The following is a 6,094-nucleotide window of genomic DNA, read 5'->3' on the forward strand; positions in this document are numbered from 1 at the left end:
AGAGCACGGAGTCCCATGTCACGGAGCTGCTCGGGATGAACCTCGACAAATACCACTGCATCCCCCTCCAGACCTCCTGCGCATAGGCACACTCCAGAAGGAGGTGATCCACAGTCTCGTTACCCCCCCCCGGCACCGCCGCAGCTGCCTCGGACAGCGTGCGGTGGCGCAGAGATTCCGGGCATGCATAAAGGATCTCACTGGCAGAGCCTCTCTCTCTGCCAGCCAATCAATGTCCTTGTGCTTGTTTGAAAGTTCTGGCGATGAGGCATTCTGCCAAACGACTGTGGCAGTCTGCGGGGGGGAGCCACACGACGGGATCCACCCTCTCCTTTTCTCGAAGGGCCTCGAGGATACTACGTGCTGACCACTGCCTGACGGCCTTGTGGTCAAAGGTGTTTCCTTTCAAAAATTTCTCCACGAAGGACAGGTGGTACGGGACAGTCCAACTACTCGGAGCGTTCCGCAGCAATCAGGCCAGGCCCATCCTTCGCAATACCAGGGACAGGTAGAACCTCAGTAAGTAGGGACACTTGGTGTTTGCGTACTGAGGATCTACGCACAGCTTGATGCAGCTGCACACAAAGGTAGCCATCAGGGCGAGGCTGGCGTTCGGTACATCCTTTCCCCCATTTTCAAGGTCTTTGCACATGGTGTTCCTGTGGACCTGGTCCATCCTTGACCCCCACATGAAGTGGAAAATGGCCTGGGTGACCGCAGCGGCGCAGGTCTAGGGAATAGGCCAGGCCTGGGCCACATACAACAGTACCGAAAGCCCCTCGCACCTGACAACCAGGTTTTTACCTGCGATCGAGAGGGACCGGAATGTCCACCTGCCTAGCTTCTGCCTCAGTTTGGAGATACGCTCCTCCCAAGTCTTCGTGCACGCCCCAGCTCCACTGAACCAAACACCCAGCACCTTCAGGTAGTCTGTCCAGACGGTGAAGGGGATGAAGGAGCGGTCGTCCCAGTTCCCGAAGAACATGGCCTCGCTCTTACCCCTATTGACTTTGGCACCCGAGGCCAGTTCAAACTGGCTGCAGATGCCCAACAGCCGACTCACCGACCGACGATCAGTGCAGAAGATGGCGACATCGTCCATGTACAAGGAGGTCTTGACCTGAAGGCCTCCGCTGCCTGGGATAATCACGTCCTTCAGGCTCACGTCCTTCCTGATGGATGCAGCGAAGGGCTCCATCCAGCACACGTACTCAGCAGGAGAGAGCGGGCAGCCCTGCCTGACTCCAGATCTGACGGGAAGACTGTCCGATTCCCACCCGTTGATCGAGACTGTGCTAATGATGTTGGTGGAGAGCAGTCGGATCCAAATGCGGATGCCCTTTCCAAACCCCAATTTGGAGAGGATGTCCCTCATGTAAGCATGGGAGACCCTGTTGAAGGCCTTCTCCTGGTCCAGGCTGACGAGGCTGGTGTCCACCCGCCTGTCCTGTACGTAGGCGATCATATCCCTGATGAGCACGAGGCTCTCGGCGATCTTCCTGCCCGGCACAGCACAGGTTTGGTCAGGGTGAATCACCGACTCCAGGACAGACCTGACACGGTTGGCTATGACCTTGGCCAGGATTTTGTAGTCCACGTACAATAGTGAAATGGGACGCCATTTCTTAATTTCTTCCCTCTCACCCTTCCTCTTGTAAATGAGGGTGATGATGCCCTTCCTCATGGACTTGCACATTTCCTCTGCCCGAAGTGCACGATCGCACACCTCCAGCAGGTCCTGGCTGACCAGGTCCCACAGAGCGGAATACAGCTCGACCAGTCTTATTCCGTCGCTCTCGGGATTGTTATTCCTCTCAAAGGACTTGAGGGCTCTGGTCAGCTCGTCCAGGGATATCATCCGGTCCAGCCACTCCCTTGTGCCGTCGTCTAAGACCTCCGTGATAGATGACAGGAATGACTCGGAGGCTGTGCTGTCCGTGGGCTTCGCGTTGTACAGTCTGGTATAGAAGGATCTGCCGATCCTCAAAATGTCAGGCCAAGACGATGTCACCGAGCCGTCGTCCTCCTTCAGCCAGCTAAGCACAGAGCTCTCTTTGCGCACCTTCTGAAAGAAGAACCGCGAGCGTGTCTTGTCGTGCTCCACAGAGCGGACCCTGGACCAGAAGATTATCCTGGCGGCCTCCGCGACGAAGAGGGAGGCTTGCTGGCCCCTCACCTCACGGAGGTCCTCCGTGACATCGACCCCCATCGACTGCAGAAGGAGCAGGTTCTGCATCCTTCTCTGGAGTCGCGACAGCTTTCCCTGCCTCTCTCTCGCCTTCCGAACACCCTTGAGGACAAAGAACCCCTTGATGTTCTCCTTCACCATCTCCCACCAGTCGCCCAGAGACTCAAAGAGGGGTTTCACGGTTCTCCAGCCAGCATACTCCCTCTTGAGCTCCTCGACGTTCTCTGGGGTCAACAAAGTTGTGTTGAGCTTCCACGTCACCTTGCTGGCCTGCTGGTCGTCCTGTAAGTGACAGTTGGCCAGCAGGAGGCAGTGGTCAGAGAAGAATACCGGCTCGATGCTGGTGGACCTGACCGAGAACACCTGCGACACAAACAGGAAGTCTATCCTTGAGCTGACAGACCCGTCTGGCCGTGACCAGGCGTGTCTCCACTGCACTCCATCTGCAGGGATGCAGAAGACGTCGAGCAGCTTGGCGTCCTTCACCGTGACCATCAGGAATCTGGACGTGACACCCAGCTTACTCCCCCCACCTGCTGTCCCCAGGCCGGATCTTCCATCTGTATCGATGATGCAGTTGAAGTCTCCACCTAGGATGACCGGTGTGGACGTCGCCAGCAGAGGTGGAAGGCACTGCAGGACGGCCAACTGCTTACTCCATACTGCTGGGGCATACATGTTGATCAGCCTCAGGGAATCGTTCCTGTAGGTGACATCAGCCACTAGGAGGCGCCCCCCACCACCTCCTGAACTTGAGAGATGGTGAAGTTGTGCCCCCGCAGCAGAATAGCCAGGCCCGAGGAGCGACAGTCGTTACCCCCCAACCAGATCGAAGGCCCACAGGTCCAGGCTCCCGACCATTTCCCGTACCTGCTGAGGTGCGGTATCCCACACTCCTGCTGAAACAGGAGGTCTGTCTTGACGGTGGTCAGGTAGGCCAACATGGATGCACATCTTGCTGTGGACTTGACCCTGTGCACATTAACACTCGCAACTCGTACCCCCATTGTGGGCAAGGACCACAGTACCCTCCCCGAGTCCAAGGTCCAGTCCCTCCATCTGTCCCTTCATGCCCATTACCCAGGCGAACTGCTGGATGCTCTCTGGGCTCAGGAAACCATCCGTGCTGCCTTCCGGGTCGCGTCCCACCGTCGGGGGTTCGGAGGCAGGAGAGTCCGGCTCTGGGTCAGACTGGGGACACACTGTTCCCTGCTTCCCTTCTGATGGTTCCAGAGGGCCCTCCAGGGCCCCAGTGGCGCGTGGCTGGGTGTCGGAGGGAGCCTCAGGATGCCTCCCGTCCCCTGGAAGCCGGGTGCTGCTTTCCTTCTCCCTGGAAATCTTCACCTTCTGCTTTGGGCGGACCTCCTCTGAATCCCCCTCGTCAGAGGAGCTCTTATAGCACCCCTGTAGCTGCCTCTTCCCGCCTGATGGTTGCGGTGCTGGGGCCCGCCTTCCTCCTTGCCTTCCAGACTGTCGTCCACTACCATGAGTCATCTGTCGCCTCCTCCATCGACTCCGGGTTGTTGGCGGGGGGGTGCAGATCCTGCAGGGGCGCTTTGCTGGCCTCGGGTCCATCCTGCGGGGCTTGTCCCTCCTGCACGACCTGGCCCTCCTGCACACTAGGGGGTCCTTGCAGGGGCCTGGTGCCTTCCTCTCCTCCAGGGGGCTGGCCTGCATTGCCCCTGCCGGCGACCTGGGCGTAGGTGGTCCCCCGGCATGGGCATGCCCTGTAGAGGTGGCCCACTTCCCGACAAATGTTGCAGCTTTTTTTCTTTTGGGCAATCCTTTGCGAGGTGTCCCTCCTCCCTGCAGTTCCTGCAGATGGTGGCTTTGCAGTCGGCCGCCACGTGACCTGACCTACCACAGGCATGGCAGACTTTGGGTTGCCCTGCGTAGGTCAAGTAGCCCCTGCTCCCGCTGATTGTGAATCTGGAGGGTGGGTGTATGATGTTCCCATCCGCGTCCGTCCTCAGCGTCACCCTGACCTGTCTTTTCTGGTCCAGATCCCGAAGGGTCCATTATGTTGGGTAGGTCCCCTTCCACCTTCACGTACCTTCCAAGGAAGGTCAGGACATCAACTGCTGGCACATGCGGGTTGTCCATGTGTGCAGTCACCATACGGCTCCTCTGCACTGGCATCACGAACAGCGGGACGGCTGTCAGTACAGAGAGGAGGCCCTCACCACTTTTCTCCTTGAAAACCTCCAGGAAGCGCTCGCAAAGCTTGGCACTCCTGAATGTTACATCAAAGAATTCTCCCCCGGGGATATCCTGCAGGCAGTAAATGTCCGTGGCACAAAACCCACAACAGTCCAACAGGACCCTCTTCTCAAAGAAGGTCCGGTCCACAGGTGCACCTTCATCCACTTTCTCCACAGAAACTTCCACAGTGTTCTGGACCCCCTGACCGGGGACACGAGCCCTCGCCACAGCCATCGTTGCAGGTCAGCTGCTCCCGTCATTGCCTGCATCATTCTCTGTCATTGTCTGCATCAGCTGTCCTTACGGGCAGCTTCACCAATCCCAGCCGCTGTGCTCTTCCTTCTGCCCTGTAAATTTCTCATCATGCAAATCTCTCCTGAGGGCCACGAATGATTCTATTTCCAGTGCCCTCACAGGCAGTGCATGGCTGGCAGGAACCACTTGATGATGGTGGGTCTACTTCCCTCGATTAAATATGACTCTTCAGTACAAAAAAGACGAATCACCACCCCTTCCCTCCAAACCCATCCCACCCCATCTGTTTCTTTGGAATGTGTAACTGCCTGCAGTGTCAATGTGCCTGCAGTTGCTAAAAGGGTCTGATTTTGTGCTGTTCTATTCTGTGCACTAAACAAACTGAACTGTTTGCAAAGCAATAAATGCCTGCCTCTTCCCAAATCAAATCAAAGCAAATACTTGAAACAAATTCTAATTCTGATCAAGTTATATCCCTGTCAGGAAGTACTGGGTCACAATTATAAACAGAATTTCTTAGACTAATCCATCTGACCGAGAATATATGAACTCTGGTCCCCAAACCACTCCAACATGTGGAACATCACTCCTCTCCCTTCATGGAAATGAACAGCGTGATGGTGGATATTAAGTTCAGTACATTGAATAAGTCACAAATGGTTTGGCTTCGACTCCATACATTCCAATTACAATCTGCTAATTTAGAATTGCAAATTAAGATCCAAGAGCTGTAGAGATATAAAGGATGGAAACAGACTGATTGCTGCAACTTGTCTATTCGAACCAGATATCCTAAATTATTTTAGTCCCATTTCCCAGCATTTGTCCCGTATCCCTCAGTCCCCTTCCTATTCATTTACCAATCCTGGTGCCGTTTAAGAGCTGGGATTGTACCACCTCCTCCATACATGCAGCATTCTGTACATGTAAAACTGTCCCTCAGGTCCCTTTTAAATCTTTCGCCTCTCAACTTAAACCCATGCTGTCAGGTTTGGATTCCTTTCCCTGAGGGAAAGGTTTTGCCAATTCACCCTATCCAAGCCCCTCATGATTTTATAAACCTCTGTAAGGTCACACCTCAGCCTATGACGTTCCAGGGAATCAGCCCCAGCCTATTCAGCCTCCTCTCCCTGTCGCTCAAACCATTCATTCCAAGCACCATCCTTGTAAATCTTTTTTTTCTGAAACCTTTCAGTTTAACAACTTTCCTGTAACAGGGATATTATAACTGAGTGCAGTATTCTAAAAGTGGCAATGTTCTGTACATCTGCATCGTAACGTCCAAACTCCGCTACTCAACACAATAAAAGCAAGTATGCCAAATGCCTTCTTCGCCACCCTGTCTAACTGTGAGTCCACTTTCAACGAACAATGCATCTGCACCCCAATGTCTCTTTTTGGTGACACTCCACAAAGGCTGACCATTAACCTGTAAGTCCTGCCCTAGTT

This window comes from Stegostoma tigrinum, chromosome 11 (assembly GCF_030684315.1).
Source record: "Stegostoma tigrinum isolate sSteTig4 chromosome 11, sSteTig4.hap1, whole genome shotgun sequence".
Classification (NCBI taxonomy): domain Eukaryota; kingdom Metazoa; phylum Chordata; class Chondrichthyes; order Orectolobiformes; family Stegostomatidae; genus Stegostoma; species Stegostoma tigrinum.